This window comes from Mobula birostris, chromosome 1 (assembly GCF_030028105.1).
Source record: "Mobula birostris isolate sMobBir1 chromosome 1, sMobBir1.hap1, whole genome shotgun sequence".
NCBI lineage: Eukaryota > Metazoa > Chordata > Chondrichthyes > Myliobatiformes > Myliobatidae > Mobula > Mobula birostris.
This window is the reverse complement of record NC_092370.1, coordinates 228969216-228989445: the sequence shown is the minus strand read 5'-3', so window position 1 is coordinate 228989445 and position 20230 is coordinate 228969216. Positions and strand designations below refer to the sequence as shown.

At 41.9% G+C, this 20230-nt stretch overlaps 1 protein-coding gene across 6 annotated transcripts in view; it reads right to left on the bottom strand.

Annotated features, from left to right (window-relative positions):
- The window catches only part of LOC140205546 (centrosomal protein of 128 kDa), a 642143-nt gene that overhangs the window by 106899 nt on the left and 515014 nt on the right, over positions 1-20230 (bottom strand). The gene's annotated exons all lie outside the window — the stretch shown is intronic.

The window sequence follows — 20230 nt, the reverse complement described above, 5'->3', positions numbered from 1 at the left end:
GCCTTCTCGCCATATCCTTTAATGTCCTGGCCAATCAGGAAACTATCAACTTATGCCTTAAATATACCCATGGACTTGGCCTCCACCACAGTCTGTGGCAGAGCATTTTACAGATTCACTATTCTCTGGCTAAAAAAATTCCTCCTTACCTCTGTTCTAAAAGGTCATCCCTCAATTTTGAAGCTGTGCCTCAAAATGATGGAAGAACTCAGCAACTCATGCTGCATCTATGGAGAAGAATACACAGTTCACTTATGGGATGAAGGGTCTTGGCTCGAAATGTCAACTGTTTATTTCCCCCTCATAGATGTTGCCCGACCTGCTGAGTTCCTCCAGCATTTTGTGTATGTTACTATACGTGAGAAGCAATGCTTTGCAGAACCATGTAGAACCTTTGACAGACATGAACAAAACTAAACATGGCTGTGGAATAAATATTCAAAGCCACCAACACTCTTGACACTTGGCTTTTACCTTCAGCTGGCCTTCCTAATACCACTTCTGACTACCTTTATATGGCTCTTCTGATTCATCTAACAAAAAAATAGTTCATATTCACGATTACAGTCTCTGGCTCGGCACATTCCTGGAGGTGGTTATGAAATGATCTCCTACCAATAACTGCCCCATCCTGAGAAATAACATTTTGCTCCCAATTTCCATATTTTTGTAATTAACTAGAGATATGACAAAGAATCAGGTACTCTGCGAACACTGTGCATACTAGGATTTTTGCTGTTCCTCTTCCTATCACCCACTCATTCAGCACAACCTTTCCCACTCCCGTGTTTGTCTACCTTCTCCTGCATAGTTCAAGTATTTCATGCGCTCAGGAGTTCCACATTCTTATCACTCCAGGTGTTAAAAACATTAATTCTCTATGTTATCTTTGGGTGATACAGGCTGGCTTCTAGCTCATCCTTAGAAACAACCTATTTGTACTTAATGTGAACTTTTTAAAAAACCTCTTTTAGCTAACCCCCCCAGTCTTTCCCTAGTAAGTATGATGGAAATTTTCGGATATCCTCCTCTTCAGCGCTTTTCATATTTTTTTGAGGGGCCACTATATTAATTCATGGTATGGAGTTCAGAAGTGGGCATGGTATTTTAAAAGTGTGGCCTAACAGACATTCAGGACAAGTATATAACATCTACTCTCCTTTCCAATTCTATCTTCGTAGAAATAAATTTAAAATGCCTATATTGTCATGTTATGACCATCAGAATTACTGATACTTCTAGTTTTCCTTCCATCTTATTCGGGCCCAGTGATTATGATACTAAACTGTTTCCTAGAATATTACAGCTTCTAGACATACCAAAGCCGTCTGCTTTTTACAGATGCTCCTACATACTTTCAGGTTTTTCTGTTTAGATTTAGATTTCCAGCACTCATTGTATTTTTCCTTTACATTTTATTGCCAATTTATAAAACTTTTCTATAAATAGAATCACCTTCACGTTCCAGCTTATCACAGTTATGTTTAATATAGGCAGGTGCTGAATTAGCATGATATGCAATTCCAAAACGCAAAAGCAAATTTCAGGACAGATGCTGTAATAATCTATCACTACTTATTCTGAATTCTACTTTCTTCACTGCTTCAAAATTCTGGAGGAACTCAGCAGCCCAGGGTGCATCTATGGAGGGAAATGAATAGTCAATATTTCAGGCCGAGACAGTACCATCCAAGGTCTTGAGACAAAACTGTGCATTTCCCTCCATAGATGCTGCCTGACCTGCTTAGTTCCTCAACCATTTTGTGTGTGTTGTTTACAAAATCCAACTGAGATGACATTTAATCCAATGGATGCAGAGTACTGGGTGACATTCCAGCAATGCCTGACACCAAAACAGGAAGCTATCAAAGGACAGCCAAGGAGTCACAGATTCACAGCATGAAAATAGACCCTTCAGCCCAACTCATCCTTGCCCAGTCTATTTCCCAGAGAGCTAGTCCCATTTGCTGGCACTTGGCCCATTGCAGACATCTGGCCTCCAATCTCCAGTCCCTGGCCTGGACTCACAGGCTCAAACTAGGGCAAGTGTGGCCACACATTCCAATGCCACATAACATGTCTATTATGTTCGGCAGAACATCACAGAACAAGAGACACTCTCGTCTCAGAAATTCAGACGTGTTATACATGTTTTTAAGTGCTTTGATACTGAATTTAAAATTGATCGCTAGTAGTAATCAACAGCTCATATTGAAACTGTTGTATTTTGCAACTTCAGAAGATTAAACTAATTCAAAGGTGAACATAGGAATCCGGGAATGGGAGCCTAACTTTGTGCTTACTTTAAGCGAGGTGCACATGTATCATGTGGTAGCATGATAACATAGGCAATTCACATATTTTTACATATAACCCATAATTACTTATTTAAATGAACAAAGCAATATACACACACATACACACAAGATTATTCAAATATTACTTATATATTAGATACACAACATTCCTCCCTGCTTTGCTATAAACTCCAACTCAATACTGAATGTATCTCAGCTATATACACAGTATACCATATACTACACCTACTGTACAGACATCCACAGTATTGTAAACTTAAAATTGTCCCATTCAGGCCTAAAGATTTAATCATTGTGGAGGATTTCTTACTCTTGTGGGATTGCATCTTTCCTGACAAGGGGGATCACTCTGCTTGGCAAGTAAGTCTGGTGGCTATGAAACATTCTCAGGTTCTGGGACCTCCTCTGTGGTGATTAACCAATTTCCCCCGGGATCAATAAAGTATGACTATGACTATGAGATTGTAGGAGCTGACTCAGAGACTGCAATAAGTGGTTCTGACAGCGGTAGCCACTTTTCTTCTCCAACAATTGACACTGCTCTCCTCTACTGATCAACATGTTGTCTCCAGATGACATCAGATGCAATCTCTACTGTGTCGGAGAGTGGTCCAGTTCTGTCCTTAATCTTTCTGAGTACCCACTTTTGATTACTTCTATAGTTAATGAACAAACTCTTCTTGGGCTTTCAGTCAGGTACAGGTATCGATTTTAACTGAAGTCTCGATGACAAACTTTGCCATTTTCATCAGTGAAGATTCCTGGGCATGTCTAATCAAGTGGAATTAATATCCCTGTCGTCCGTCCCTCCTGATTGGCTAGTCTCCATTAAACCAGGTCTCCGCTGTCCCACCTTGTTTACAATCAAATTCTACTTTTTATTTAGAGCAAGGCCTTTGGCTTTGTTTAAATCCTTTTCCTCTAGCTTTACTTCAATGGCTTCCTTCACGAGGCTGTCCCAAAAACCAATGGCACTGCACAGTAGTTTTGTGGCATCAAGTCAATCCTATGGCCATTGCGAATGCAATGTTCTGGTACCACCAATTTCTTGAAGTTAGAAGATTGGCAAGCTTTTACAAACCAACAGAAGACAACTAATAAGTCATAAGAAGGTAAAGATAGAATATGAAAGTAAGCTAGCCAGTAATATTAAAGAGGATACCAAAAGTTTCTTCAGATGCATAAAGTGTATAAGAGAGGCGAGAGTGGATATTGGACTGCTGGAAACTGATGCTGGAGAGGTAGTAATGGGAGACAAGGAAATGGCAGATGAACTGAATAAGTATTTTGCATCAGTCTTCACAGTGGAAGACACTGGCAGTATGCCGGAAGTTCCAGGTCTTAGGAGTCATGAAGTGTGTGAAGTTGCCATTACTAGGGAGAAATTTCTTGGAAAACTGAAAAGTCTGAAGGGATATAAGCCACTTGGATTAGATGGTGTACACCCCAGGGTTCTGAGAGAAGTAGCTGAAGATATTGTGGAGGCATTAGTAATGATCTTTCAAGAATCATTAGATTCTGGAATGGTTCCAGAAGTCTGGAAAATTGCAAATGTCATTCTACTCTTCAAGAAAGGAGAACGGCAGAAGAAAGGAAATTATATGCCTGTCAGTCTGACCTCAGTGGTTGGGAAGATGTTGGAGTAAATTATTAAGAATGAGGTCTCAGGGTACTTGGAGGCACAGGATAAAATGGGACGTAGTCAGTATTGTTTCCTCATGGGAAAATCCTGCCTAACAAATCAGTTGGAATTCTTTGAAGAAATAACAAACAGGATAGACAAAGTAGAATAGGTTGATGTTGTGTACTTAGATTTTCCAGAAGGCCTTTGACAAGGTGCCACACGAGTTTGCTTAAGAAACTACGAGTCCATGGTATTATAGGAAAGATCCTAACATGGACAAAGCAGTGGCTGATTGGCAGGAGGCAAAGACTGGGGACTGGGAATAAAGGGAGCCTTTTCTGGTTAGCTGCCAGTGACTAGTGGTGTTCCACAAAGGACTGTTTTGGGACCTATTCTCTTTACATTATATGTCAATGATTTAGATGATGGAACTGATGGCAAGGTTTGTAGATGATACGAAGGTAGGTGAAGGGGTAGGTAGTTTTGAGGAAGTAGAGAGGCTACAAAAGTACTTGGACAGATTAGGAGAATGGGCAAGGAAGTAGCAGATGGAATACAGTGTTGGGAAGGATATAGTCATGCACTTTAGTAGAAGAAATGAAAGGGTTGACTTGGAGAGAAAATGCAAAAATCTGAGGCACAAAGGGATTTGGGAGTCCTTGTGCAGGATTCCCTAAAGGTTAATTTGCAGATTGAGTCTATGGTGAGGAAGGTAAATGTGATGTTAATATTCATTTCAAGAGGACTACAATATAAAAGCAAGGATGTAATGTTCAGACTTTATAAAGCACTGGTGAGGCCTCACTTGGAGTATTGTGAGCAGCTCTGTGCCCTTACACATCTTAGAAAGGATGTGCTGAAAATGGAGAGAGTTCAAAGGAGGTTCACAAAAATGATTCCAGGATTAAATGACCATTTAATGGCTCTGGACCTGTATTCACTGGAATTCAGAAGAATGAGGGGTTAAAACCTACATTGAAACCTGTTGAATGGTGAAAGCCTTTGCAAGAGTGGATGTGGAAAGGATGTTTCCTATGGTAAGAGTGTCTAAGACCAGAGGACACAGCCTGAGAATAGACGGATGTCCTTTTAGAACAGAGATGAGGAGGAATTTCTTTAGCCAAAGAGTAATGAATCTGTGGAATTTGTTGCCACAGGCAACTGTGGAGACCAAGTCTTTATATATATTTAAGAGAGAGGTTGATAGGTTCTTGATTAGTCAGGGCATGAAGGGATACGGACGAAAGGAAGGAGATCAGGGCTGAGAAAAAAAATGCATCAGCTATGATGAAATGGCGGAGCAGATTTAGTGGGCCAAATAGCCTAATTCTACTCCTATAGCTTATGATCTTATAGTCTTAAGACCATGCTTTATGTTATTAATACATTTATGCTGTGGGTATTTTATTTTCTTCAGACTTTCTCAAACTATACTAAGTGTTCTTTTAATTTCATTATACAAACGAGTATTTCATTTCTGCTGTTTAAAGTAAAAATTCAGTGATTGATAAGTTAAGCTTGTTAAATCAGCCAATAGGATTTGTCTTGGGAACAATCCAGAGAGAGCGTGGGAAAATGACAGGGAGACATTTTATTCCTTTTCAAGGGAGAGCGTGGGATCGAAGAAGGAGAATGGAAACAGTCAACGAACATTAGATATGAACACGGTGAAACGTTCACAGAACTATTTGGAAGTACAGATAACTTTTAGTTAGCACATGACACTAAAGAAAGTTTGACGTTTTTCCTTGGAATATTGCGTGAAAATTTGTTTCTTGGGACAGGTTCTTCAGTGCAAAACCATTTCATGTTGTGAGTAAACGAAGTGAAGTAAACTGGATTGATTAAGCAACAATGAGCTCCAACGATTATCTCCTTTATCATTGCACTGGAAAGGGATAGGAACAGACAAGTTAGGAAAGCGTTTAATTGGAGTCAGGGGAAATATGAAGCTATCAGGCTGGAACTTGGAAGCATAAATAGGGAACGGATGTTCTCAGAGAAATATATGGCAGGAATGTGGCAAATGTTCAGGGGATACTTGCGTGGTGTTCTGCATGGGTACGTTTCAATAAGACGGAAAGAATGGTAGGGTACAGGAACCGTGGTGTACAAAAGCTGTGAAGATCTAGTCAAGAAGAAAAGAAAAGCTTATGAAGATTCAAACAACTAGGTAATGATAGAGATCTAGAAAATTATAATGCTAGCAGGAAGGTGCTTAAGAATGAAATTAGGAGAGCCAGAAGGGGCCATGAGAAAGCCTTGGTGAGTAGGATTAAAGAAAACCCCAAGGTGTTCTACAAGTATGTGAAGAGCAAGAGGATAAGGCATGAGAGAACAGGACAATCAAGTGTGACAGTGGAAAAGTGTGTATGGAAGCAGAGGAGATAGCAGTGGTACCTAATGAATACAATTTTGTTCTAAGTTTATACTGGTGTGAACTAGCGAACAGTAAATTTGCGTTTGGTTCAGTGTTCATACAGTAACTGGCTGTGTTTTCCCTTGGTAGGAACATTCAAACTTTTATGTTTCTATATACCCAAAATCATATTTACCCTGGACTTGTTTATTTAATGGAAATGACCTCTTTCATCATCATTCCCATGCTTTGTTGAGTTACGTTGCTGTTAGTTTGAATTCACAGCAATAGCTAACTCATTATGAGTCTATGGTGAGAGAGTTGGATTTATTTATTGAGATACAGCACTGAATAGGCCCTTCGAGCCCGTCGAGCCACGCCATCCAGCAACCCACCAATTTAACACTAGCCTAATCGCAGAACAATTTACAACAACCAATTAACCTACAAACCTGTATATCTCTGGACTGTGGGAGGAAGCTGAAGCACCCGGAGGAAACCCATGCGGTCACAGAGAGAACGTACAAGTTCCTTAAAAGCAATGTCGGGAATAGAACTCGGGTCACCTGTACTGTAAACTGATAGGACTTAACTCCATTTAGCATGATGACATAGATGACAAATTATTTTGCAATTAAGTTACTGATGCTGATTAATCTGAAATGTTTGGCTCAAATTGCTGCTGGGTTAGGATTTTGTGCATTGATACATATTCACTATAGCTGTGTCTGCTTAAATATGGGTTAGCTGGGGAAACTACAGCTGGACACTCAAACTCATCTTCATCTTCATTTAATTTAATATAATGTCCTGGTGACAGTGATAAATTTAATAGGCTCACTGTCCCAGTGGATTGGTTAGGATTGGTTAGGTGCAAAAGAGAAATTTCCATCTGCTAACCTGGTTTTCCTTCTCCACTCCTTTCAGAAATGGTGATTGATGGGCCCAGATTGAGCCTCAACCAAGTTACTAATTTTCAGTAACAAGTATAGTTAGAAGCATCAGTGGCCTTCGTAATTACAGGGGTAGTGGGAAGGGTAGGTGCAGAGAGTGAGGATGGATGCTGAGGTTTCTTTTCTTCCTGTCCCCATAATCCATAGTTGTTGAGAATCAGAATCAGAATTAGGTTTAATATCACTGGCAGCAAAAGATGTACAGTTCGAGTGATCTCTATACCAGCAAAAGACCAAGGTGCGGGAGGTATCTAATAAGGTGGCCACTGAGTGTATACCTGGATATAGTGCAAAAAGAGAGCCAAAATTAGTGATGTAGTGTTCATGGGTTGGTTGATTGTCTGTTGAGTGTGTGTCTTCAGGCTCCTATACTTCCTCCCTGATGGTAGCAATGAGAAGAGACATGTCATGAGTGAAGAGAGTTCTGAATAATGGATACCATCTTCTGAGGCAACGCTTTTTGAAGATGTCCTCGATGCTGGGGAGGCTAGTGCCCAGATGGAGCTGGCTGAGTTTACAATCCTCTGCAGATTTTTCCCATTTTAACCTACATAGCAAAACCCCTCTTAGTCTTTAGCTCATTCCCCTGCCTGCATACAAAAAAAAAGACAGGTTACAATCAGTTTGCCTTGTATTGTCCTGTCATGGTAAGGAAAGTGTTGTCTAATTAGAACAAGCAAGCTCAACCAATTAGACACCTTTACCTTACTGTTATGAGATTATTGAATGGTTCTCTGGCACAAGGTGGACTTCTGACTTCACAATCCACCTCGTTATAACTTTATGCCTATTGTCTGCCTGCACTGCACTTTCTCTGTAGCTGTTACACTTTATTTTGCACTCTTTTATTGTTTTTTTGATGTGTATGAAAAGTATGCTAGATGGGTTTTTCACTGTACCTCGTTACATGTGACAATAATCAAGCAATTCCAATTCCAACTTGAAGTGAGGAAATCTCCAAAACAAAATGTTTGGCAAACTTAGGGACAATGTCCTACTGAGTATTGTACACTTTACACATATCAAGTTTTAATTCACTCATACTGAAGGGTCACAGACACAAGTGCTAACTGTTTCTCTTCCCAAAGATGCTGCCTGATCTGTTGAGATTTTCAGCATTTCCTGTTTTTTAGTTTTCAGTGAAGATTGTGTTGGGCAACCTGCAAGTCCCCCACCCTGCTCTCATGACTATATCCCTCCCCCACACAAAACCACGACAGTGGGCTTCACGGCTGCACAGGTGAGAAGACAGCTGACACGTCTCAACCCAAGCAAAGCTGCAGGACCGGATGGTGTCAGTACCAGGGTGCTCAAAGCCTGTGCCCCTCAGCTATGTGGAGTACTTCGCCATGTATTCAACCTGAGCTTGAGGCTCCGGGGGGTTCCTGTACTGTGGAAGACGTCTTGCCTCGTCCCAGTGCCGAAGACGCCGCGCCCCAGCGGCCTCAATGACTACAGACCAGTAGCATTAACCTCCCACATCATGAAGACCCTGGAGAGACTTGTTCTGGAGCTGCTCCGGCCTATGGTCAGGCCACATTTAGATCTCCTCCAGTTCACCTACCAGCCCCGACTAGGAGTTGAGGATGCCATCATCTACCTGCTGAACCGTGTCTACGCCCACTTGGACAAGCCAGCGAGCATTATGAGGGTCATGTTTTTTGACTTCTCCAATGCGTTCAACAACATCCGCCCTGCTGTGCTGGGGGAGAAGCTGACAGCGATGCAGGTGGATGCTCCCCTGGTGTCATGGATTCTTGATTACCTGACTGGCAGACCACAGTACATGTGCTTGCAACACTGTGTGTCCGACAGAGTGATCAGCAGCACTGGGGCTCCACAGGGGACTGTCTTGTCTCTCTTTCTCTTCACCATTTACACCTCAGACTTCAACTACTGCACAGAGTCCTGTCATCTTCAGAAGTTTTCGGATGACTCTGCCATAGTTGGATGCATCAGCAAGGGAGATGAGGTTGAGTACAGGGCTACTGTAGGAAACTTTGTCACATGGTGTGAGCAGAATTATCTGCAGCTTAATGTGAAAAAGGCTAAGCAGCTGATGGTAGACCTGAGGAGAGCTAAGGTACCGGTGACCCCTGTTTCCATCCAGGGGGTCAGTGTGGACATGGTGGACGATTACAAATACCTGGGGATACGAATTGACAATAAACTGGACTGGTCAAGGAACACTGAGGCTGTCTACAAGAAGGATCAGAGCTGTCTCTACCTCCTGAGGAGACTGAGGTCCTTTAACGTCTGCCAGACGATGCTGAGGATGTTCTATGAGTCTGTGGTGGCCAGTGCTATCATGTTTGCTGTTGTGTGCTGGGGCAGCAGCTGAGGGTGGCAGACACCAACAGAATCAATAAACTCATTCGTAAGGTCAGTGATGTTGTGGGAATGGAACTGGACTCTCTGACGATGGTGTCTGAAAAGAGGATGCTGTCTAAGTTGCATGCCATCTTGGTCAATGTCTCCCATCCACTACATAACGTACTGGGTGGGCACAGGAGTACATTCAGCCAGAGACTCATTCCACCGAGATGCAGCACAGAGCATCATAGGAAGTCATTCCTGTCTGTGGCCATCAAACTTTACAACTCCTCCCTTGGAGGGTCAGACACCCTGTGCCGATAGGCTGGTCCTGGACTTATTTCATAATTTACTGGCATAATTTACATATTACTATTTAACTGTTTATGGTTCTATTACTATTTATTATTTATGGTGCAACTGTAATGAAAACCAATTTCCCCCTGGGATCAATAAAGTATGACTATGACTATGACTATAAGTGCCTCTGTGCTTTCGACACCAGTGCAGTGGCCCCACAATTTACTAACCCTAACTGTACATCTTTTGGAAAGTGGGAAGAAACCACAGCACTCACAGGAAACCCACATGGCCAGGGGAAAACGTAAAAACTCCTTAGAGAGAGCAGCAAGAATTGAACCCCAAAGCTACAACTGGCACTGAAAAACATTGCACTAACTGCTACACCACCCTGGAAAGGTAAGCAATGAAAGATTAGGCCTGTTAGGGACCAAAGGGCAATCATGGTGGTACAGGCAAACTACATTGGAGGCTTTTAAGAGGTGTTTGGATAGGCACATGGATGTCAGGAAGATGGAGGGATAGGGATATGATGTAGGTAGGAGGAATTAGTGTTTGGTTATATTTGATTTGTTTTTTAGCTGGTTTGCCACAACACTGTAGGCAGAATGGTCTGTTCCTGTGCTGCACTCTTCTATTTTCTGTAAGATGCTACATGGAAAGTTAGTCCAATAAGATTAGAGCCCTTCACAATTAGCAAAATGGATCCAAAGTTGGCTTGGATGTCAGAGGGTGATGGAGAAGGTTTGCTTCTGTGATTGGAAGCTTGTGATTAGCAGTGTACCACAGGGATCAGTGCCGGGAACCTTTCTGTTTATCATGTATTCTATTATTTTGAACGTGGAACTAGGAGGCTGGTCATACAAAAAGTGTTGGTATTGTTGACAGTGAGAAGGTTAGTCTTAAGTTACAGAATGATATTGATCAGCTGGTAAATTGAGCAGAGCAATAGTAGATATAATTCAGCCTCAGTTAATGTGAGGTGATGCACTTTAGAAGTAAGAATACAACGGTAGAGAGTTTGGTGCATGTCCAGAGAAAGGTGGCAACACCGACAGATAATGCAGGAAAGAGAATATATGAGATGCTGGCCTTCATTATACAGGCCTAAGGATGTAACAGCATGGATTTCATTGATCAACTCTATAAAACCTTAGTTAGGTCAAGGTACTATGATCTGTTGTGGTCACTATGCTGTAAGAAGGACATCATTGAGACTGGATAGGCTTGGAGTGGAGGGGTCTGAGGGGACACCTAATATATATGAAATTATGAGGGGCATAGACAGAGCTGTGGGTCCCTCCACTGCCTGGCAACATCATCCCTTTTATGCTCTCATCCTTCTTGGTGGCTTCATTAGGGGATTGGAGGTGGAGAGGGTCAGTATCTTTAAATTCCTTGTCATTATCATATGAGAGGATCTGTCCTGGGACCAGCATACAAGTGCCATTACAAAGAAGGCATAGCAACACCTCTACTTTCTTAGAAATTTGCAAAGATTTGGCATTTCATCTAAAACTTTGATGATCTTTTATAGATGCACAGTGGAGAGTATCCTGGCTGAAGATCTCATGGCCCGTTTGGAAACACCAATGCCCAAGAATGGAAAAGCCTATACAACGTTCGTTGTTCATTTAAGTACCAAAGCATCTCTAGATACTTTCTTTGCACGTGCTGTTGCTATGAGAGCTGCTGATCGACAGTGATCAGTCCTGACCTATGAGGTTCTCTCTGCATGGCCTTTCCTCACGGATGTGCAGATTAGTACATTTATTGGCCTTTTTAAGTTGCCCCTAGGTAGGTAGATTTGAAGAATCTAGGGTGAGTTGACGGAAATGTTTGGGAGCACTGGTTACAAAGAAAATTAGTGAGGAAGTAGGATTTCTTTATGAGCCTTTAATAAGCCAATGTGATTTTCTTCTGTCATTAGTAAATATGAACATCATATTATTCTATGATTCTATGTGCAAATGGGATTACTTGCAAAGTCCAATCTAACAGATGTGGCTTAACGGCTTTCTTTTTTATAACATTATTGTTTGTCACTTATAAAAAGAACTCTCTATCTCCAAGGAAGTGCTAAAGAACAGAATATAATGTCTATATTTTTGTTACACATTTTTGTTCAAAGGGATTAGAAGCAACCAAGAGGACAATATATGAAACCAGTGGAACAAATGATTTGAACACACAATGGACATCAGGAAAATGCACAGACTTAACATCTAATCTGGCCCAACATATTGATGCAATTATGAAGAGGGCATGCCAGCAGCTATATTTCATTAGGAGTTTGGGGAGATTTAGAATGTCACCAAAGACTCTAGCTCCTGAAGTCAATAATCAGTTCCTTGGTCTAGCTGACATTGAGTAAGAGATTGTTGTTATGGCACCACTTAGCCAGATTTTCAATCTCCACCCTCTATGTCGATTCATCACCACCTTTGATTTAGCCTACAGCAGTGGTGTCGTCAGCAAATTTGAATGTGGCATTAGAGCTGTGCTTAGCCATACAGTCATAAATGTAAAACAAGTAGAGTAGTGGGCTAAGCACACAGCCATGTGGTGCACCTGTGCTGATGGAGATTGTGAAGGAGATGTTGTTGCCAATCCCAACTGACTGGGGTCTACAAGTAAGGAAATCGAGGATCCAGTTGCACAAGGAGGTATTGAGGCCAATGCCTTGAAGTTTATTGATCAGTTTTGAGGGGATGATAGTATTGAATGCCAAGCTGTAGTCAATAAAGAGAATTCTGATGCACATATCTTTGCTGTCAAGGTGTTCTAGGGTTGAGTGAAGAGCCAATGAAATGGCATCTGTTGTGGATCTGTTATGCTGGTGGACAAACTGGAGTGGATCCAAGTTGCTTCTCAGGCAAGAATTGATGTGTTTCATCAACAACCTCTTAAAACACTTCACCACTGTGGATGTAAGAGCTACTGGACAACAGTCATTGAGGCAAGTTACCATCTTCTTCTTCGGCACCACTGTAACTGAAGCCTGCTTGAAGCAGGTGGGTACCTCAGACTGCTGAAGCAAGAGGTTAAACATTTCAGTGAACACTTCAGCCAGTTGATCAGCACAGGTCTTTAATACCCGGCCAAGTACCCCATCTGGGCCGGACTCTCCCACAGGTTCACCCTCCTGAAGAATGCTCTCACGTTGGTCTCAGGGACAGAAACCACAGGATCATCAGGGGCTGTTGGAGTTCGTGATGGTTCCTCCAAATTTTGATGGTCAAAGCGAGCACAGAAGACATCGAACAACGCAAACAACAGGAATTCTGCTGATTCTGGAAATTCAAGCAACACACATCAAAGTTGCTGGTGAACACAGCAGGCCAGGCAGCATCTCTAGGAAGAGGTACAGTCGACGTTTCAGGCCGAGACCCTTCGTCGAGCTCATCTGGAAGTGAAGCCCTGTTGTCGCCTATGTCGCTTGATTTTACCTTATAAGAGGCACGTAGAACGTAGAAATCTACAGCGCACAATAGAAACTGCCTAGAACTTCCCTAGTGCATAGCCCTCTGTTCTTCTAAGCTCCATGTACCCATGCTGCAGGTGATAGCATTCAAACCCTATCACAAGTGTAGAGCATCCCTCATTGATTCAAGTTCAGTCCGGAATTGCCACTTCACCCGTGAGATAGCTTTCCAGAGATCGTACCTGGACCTCTTGTAACATTTCTTGATCACCAGACTTGAATGTCTCTGACCTGGCTCTCAGTGTATTGCAGATCTGATGGTTCATCCAGGTCTTCTGGCTGGGGAAGACTCTGAATGATTTTGTGGGGACACAGTTGTCTATGACTATCTTTATAAAGTCTGTGACAACTGTGGTGTATTCATTACACACCATTAAAGCAATAAACTGGAAGCATGCAGAGAAGGTTTACACTGGAACTATTTTCATTGGAGCATAGAAGAAATTGAGGGTGACCTTACAGGGGTGTATAAAATCACAAGGTGTATATATAAGGTAAATACACACAGTCTTTTTCCCAGGGTTGGGGAATCAAGAGCTAGGGGAGATTTAGTTCGAGGGGAGAGATTTAGTAGGAAACTGAGGGGCAACTCTTTTACCCAGAGGGTGGTCCGTCTATGAAATGAGCTGCCAGTTGAGGCAGGTGCATTAACAACATTTAAAAAGTACTTGAACAGGTACATGGATAGGAAATGTTTATGAGCCAAACACGGACAGATAGAAACAACTTAGATGAGGATCTTGGTCAGGCCAATTTCTATGCTGCATCACTCTGTAACTCTGAAGAGGTGAGAGGAGTATCTCAGCCTTCATATGTCAAGGGGTTATAATGATAAGGAAGCCTCCAACCTGCAAGGAGTTCTGGAAAGGGAGAGGGATGAAGGTGGAAGAGGCTGTATATAAACACTTTTGCATTTAAGGTAGCACTGTATGTCATGTATGATTAATATATGTTTATGTTACCTAATAATAGTCCTCATCTTTCAATATACTGTGCTGCCAGTGCAAAAAGTTACTTTTCAAGGCATTTAAACCCTGCATCCATGCCAATGACAACATTGAACTTGAACTGAGAAGCTCTCCCCCTTGGGATGTAGCCAACATGGTGATTTACTTGAGAAGGAGATTTTCTGTACTAGAAGAATCTACTGTTTGAAAACAGCCAGAATACAGTTTAGTTAAATAAACAGAGAGCAGGTGAACCCCTGCATCATTGGTGAGTCCAGAGTTTGAGGCCCGGTGTTCTGGGTCCTTATTCATCATCACTGGCATGTCCTGGTGTCGATACTGAAGATCGAAGCCCAAAGATCTATCAGAAGTCTGGAAGTCGAGGCCCAAAGGCCACAGCCCTAAGTATTCAAGTCCACTGGGGAAGTCGAAGGCCCGTTTTCTGCGAGTCCGAGTCCACTGGAGGCTGGAGGCCAGAGACAACCTATCCTGGGGCTATTGTTGTTTTCTTGCTTGTTGTGCTCTGTTTTGTTGTGTTCTGTGTTGTTCTGACAAACATTGCTACATTGGCGCTAGAATGCGTGAGACACTTGCTAGCTGTCCCCAGATCTTCCTTAGGTTGTGTTGGTTGTTAATGCAAGTGACACACTTCACTGTGTGTTTCAATGTACATGTGATAAATAAATGAATCTAAATCTGGAATATTCAAAGATCTCAAAATACATTCATTATCAAAGAATGTATAAATTATACAACTCTGAGAGTTGTTTGCTTACAAACAGCCACAAAGCGAGAAACCTGAAAGAAACCCATTTAAAAAAATAAAGACCAACACCCGATGGGCAGAGAAAGGGGAGAAAACACACAAATCATGCAGACAATAGAAGTGAACAACAACATTCCAAACCAAAATGAGTCCTTAGATCCAAACGACAGAGCAGCCCGGAGTAGGCCCAAGCCTCGGTATCAGTCCATCATATTAGTGCAGACATCCCACCCTACAAAAACTCATTTCAGGGAGGTAGCACCATCAATTTGCGGGAGACTCCTGGAACTAACGGGAGAGGTGGGATGTCTGCAATAGAGTAGCTCCTTAGCAGCTAGCCAGCTAGTTTAAATAATGTTAGCTATGCTAATGAACGAATGACACCTGTTAATCTCACCTCAACATGTCTTTTCCAGTCTTAACCCACCATGGGCAATAGAAAAGTCACTGTTGCAAACAGTGCAGCGAGAAACACTGTAATTATTTTGACCCCTATTAGGCAGGGGTACACTTTAGTGTAGTCTGGGGTGACGTACGTTTTATATTTTTTTGGGAACACTCTGCCACTCTGACTTTTTTTGGAACTCTCTTGCTCTCGCTCTTGGTCTCGCGTGCTTGCTTTCTCGCTCTCTCTCTCTCTCTCTCTCTCTCGCGCTTGCTTTCTCATTCTCACTCTCTCTCGCGCTTGCTTTCTCGCTCTCACACTCTCTCTCTCATGGTCGCTCTCACTCGCGCTCGCTCTCTCGCGCTTGCTTTCACACTCTTGCTCTCGCTCTCTTGTGCTTGCTTTCTCGCTCTTGCTCTCGCTCTCTCTCTCATGGTCGCTCTCACTTGCGCTCGCTCTCTCGCGCTTGCTTGCTTGCTTGCTCTTGCGCTCGCTTGCTCGCTCTCTCGCTCTCTCTCTCATGCGTTCTCTCTCTCACGCGTTCTCGCTCGCTCGCTAGCAAAAAAATCAATTTCCGGGACATTGTATATAATTTGCAGGCATTAAGGAGCCTCCCAGAAGGAAGTCCATTAATAATGCATTTGATCTGTGTTTTTCTTTGGCTGAATTTCAATTCTTGAAAGCTTAACCCCTCAACTAAAGTGCCTGCTTTTGCTCGGTGAAAAAAGAACATTCTAACTCCAAGTCAGAACAGCCTAGACTTAATACAGAGAGCAAAGCCAGAGGCTGAAATCCACAGCCTAACAAGCCTGGAGGTAGAGACCCAAATGTCAGGTCTGCAAATCTGGACCAGGGACTGGAGAAAGGAGGCACGATGTCTGCAAGTCTCAGACTCTGGGGTGAAGGGCTGGAGGACTGGGGCTGGCCTGTCCTAGGGTGGAGGCCTGTATGTATATATATGAGGGGGTTGGTGTACAGGAGGGTGGGAAGGGGGCTTGTTTGGATGTTGCCTTATCTTGTTCTGTTTATATTGTTGTTGTCTATGTTGTTCTAATGAATATTGTGGGCATGCAATTTTGGTGCCAGAAAGTATGGTGACACTTGCGGCCACATCCTAGGGTGTGTTGGTTGTTAATGCAAATGACGCATTTCATTGTATGTTTTCATCTACATGTGATAATCTGAATCTGAAATCAAAACCCTATCCAATTATTTAAACAATAATCTGGACTGACGCTTCTAGGGAAAGGCATTTCTAATGGGATTTTCACTTCTCTTTCAAAATATCCCATGGTACTTGACAACCACCGAGGTACCTCTTGAGCAATAGTCACCTGTTGTAGTGTAGGAAATGTAGTATCTAATTTGCTCAAACTATGTGAGTATGAGTGGATAATCTGTTTATTTTAATCAATAATGACTCAGGGATAAGTATTGGATAATGATAACTACCCTGTTCTTTTGCCACCATTGTCTATCAGGAGCTTGCATATTCTCCCTGTGAATGCATAGGTTTCCTCCAGGTTCTCCGGTTTCCTCCCACATTACTGATGTAGGTTAATTGGTTACACATAATTGGGCTGAAGTGCCTGTTGCTGTGCTGTATCTCCCTAAATAAATAGTGCCATTAGAGCAATTATATCCATCTGCAGAAACAGATGGGACAGCAACTCGTTGTTGGAATTGATCCGTTGACAATGCAATATCTCACTGGACTATCAGGTTAGAAATTTACACGTAAAACTGGAGTGGGCCCCAAACAAAGAATTTTAGGACTCGTGGCTATGGCTATGGCATCACAAACTGAACCTGACACAGTAAGTGTTAGATTGAGAGAGTTTTGTGATGCTGTAGTTACCATCTTTCAATGAGAAACCAAATTTAGATTACATCAACACTTTGATCCCGTGGCACCATTTTAAGTAAAGCATGGGAATTTTTCTCAGTATCCTGGCAGTCAACATTACTAAAATGGATAATGTGATCATCATCTCATTCCTGTTTCTGAGCCCCTGTTGTTTGCAAATTAGCTGATGGTCTTACAACATTAACTACACTTTTAGAGTACTTCACTAACTGTAAGGTAACTTCAACCTTCTTAAATCCAAAAGATGCTCTATAAATGTAGGACCATTCTGTTTTTCTCTCTGAAAGTCTTTTGCATGGTACAAACACAATAATTAATTTTAGGATTGAGTTCAATGGATTTGGTGGACACTTCAAGATCTTGGTCAGGTCCAACAAATCCTGGATACCTGTCGATGGCAACACCATCAGTTAACAACGAAACAGCATATGATTTGAAGAGTAAGAAAGTAGGCAATCTTCCCTTGGGCTATTTAATTTAACCATAAGATACAGGAGCAGAAGTAGGTCACTCAGCCCATCGAGTCTGCGCTGCCATTCAGTCATGGGCTGATCCAATTTTTCCAGTCATCCCCACTCCCCTGCCTTCACCTCATACTCTTTGATGTCCAGGCTAAGCAAGAACCTATCTATCTCTGCCTTAAATACACCCAATGACTTGGCCGCCACAACAACTCGTGGCAACAAATTCCACAGATTTACCACTCTCTGACTAAAGTAATTTCTCTGCATCTCAGTTCTAAAAGAACGCCCTTCAATTCTGAAGTCGTGCCCTCTTCTCCTAGAATCCCCTACCATGGGAAATAGCTTTGCCATATCTAATCTATTCAGGCCTTTTAACATTTGGAATGTTTCTGAGATCCCCCCTCATTGTCCTGAACTCCAGGGAATACAGCCCAGGAGCTGCCAGACGTTCCTCATATGGTAACCCATTCATTCCTGAAATCATTCTCGTGAATCTTCTCTGAAGTCTCTCCAATGTCAGTATATCCTTTCCAAAACAAGGAGCCCAAAACTGCACATAATACTCCATGTGGTTTTTCAAAATTTGAATTGTTTTCATTCTAAAATCCTTTGACACAAATTATTCACCATGACCTTGGAAGAATAGGAGCAAGTAAAGGATGGATTATATCTACATGTCAAAGGGAAACCTAGGAACATTAAACATTTTGATGGCATATTCTACAGCTTAATAATATTCCTACTGTTACCAATTTTTACAGATGCAGCACATGAAGTATTCTAACCAGATGTATTGCAGTTAGGTACGGTATTACCTCTGCCCGTGACCTCAAGAAACAATAGAGAGTTGTGGACACAGCTCAGCACATCACGAAAACCAGCCTCCCCTTCATGCACTCTGTCTATACTTCTCGCTGCCTCAGTAAAGCAGTTAAAAATAATCAAAGTCCTCCTCCACAATGAATATTCTCTCTTCTCCCCCTCCCATCAGGCAGAAGATAAAAAAGCATGAAAGCACCTACCACCAGGCTCAGACACATCTTCTATTCCTCCATTGTAAGAGCATTAAATAGTCCCCTAGTGTGATAAAATGGACTCTTAACCACAATCTACCTTGTTATAATCTTGCACCCTTTGTCTGCACTGCACTTTCTCTGTAACAGTAACATTTTATTCTGCATTCTGTTAGTACTTTCCTTTATACTACCTCAGTGCACTGTTGTAATAAAATGATATGTAGGGATGGCATGTAAGACAAAGTTTTTCAGTGTACCTGATACATGTGATAATAATAAAACAATTTATCAATTTAAGCTAAATTTCAGGGCCAAAGGACAAATACATTGTACAGTTATGATCAAAAAATGTCCACTCACCACCTCTTTGAGGGAAAATGTAATAAAGATTAATTTGTTAATGCAACAATGAAAAACATGCAGTCACTAAATTACTGATATAAGTACGGCAAAGAAGGTCATTAAGGACCCTCACCATCCAGAACAAGCCCTCTTCTCATTACTACCAATGGGAAGGAAGTACACACTCAACAGTTTAGGAACAGCTTCTTCCCCTCTGTCATCAGATTTCTGAAAGATCCGTTAACCCATGAACACTACCTCACTATTCTGTTCTCTTTTAGTAATACTTATTTTTATTATTCTTATTGTAACGTATAGTAATTTTTACTATGTATTGCAATGTACCCTACAGCAAAACAATGGTGGGAAGGGCTTTGCCTTTGACAGAGAGGGCTCATTACAATGACTTTTCTGTTCCTGGGCACTGGTGTTTCCATACCAGGTTGTGATGCAACCGGTCAGGATATTCTCCACCTACATCTATAAAAGACCCACCTCATCCACACTGACCTTTATTCCAATCGACACTAATTCAATTTGACAGTATCAGGACGGTATCCTACTGAAGAATAGGAACGTTATTGATTTACATTATGATATCTCCCAGAGGACAAAGAAACCATGCAGTAACATATCCTGAGAGAAACCTTTTGAGCGAATTCTCGGCTATTCATTCTTCTAATGTAAAAAATAATGCTTTCTACTTATTTAATAAAGAAGCATATTTAATAACTGGAATTATCTCGGTGTCATATTGCCATACACACACTAACATCCCCTATGGCCAAACTTGTCTAGAATTTGTCACTCAGTGAGCTAGTCCCATCTGTCTGCATTTGGCCCAAAGCCCTTCAAATCACTTCTATCCATGTATTTATCTAAATAGCTTTTAATTGTTGCTTATGTGTAGGACACATAATGTACACAGATGGAAGTGGTTCGAAGGGCTTTGGACCAAGCCACTATTTCTGGTAGCTCATTTCAAATACGTACCAACCTTTGCATGAACAAGCTGCCTGGATGTCCCTTTCAAACCTTTCACATCTGATCTTATTTCTAGCATAGCCTCCCTGAGGAAAATACTTTCATATC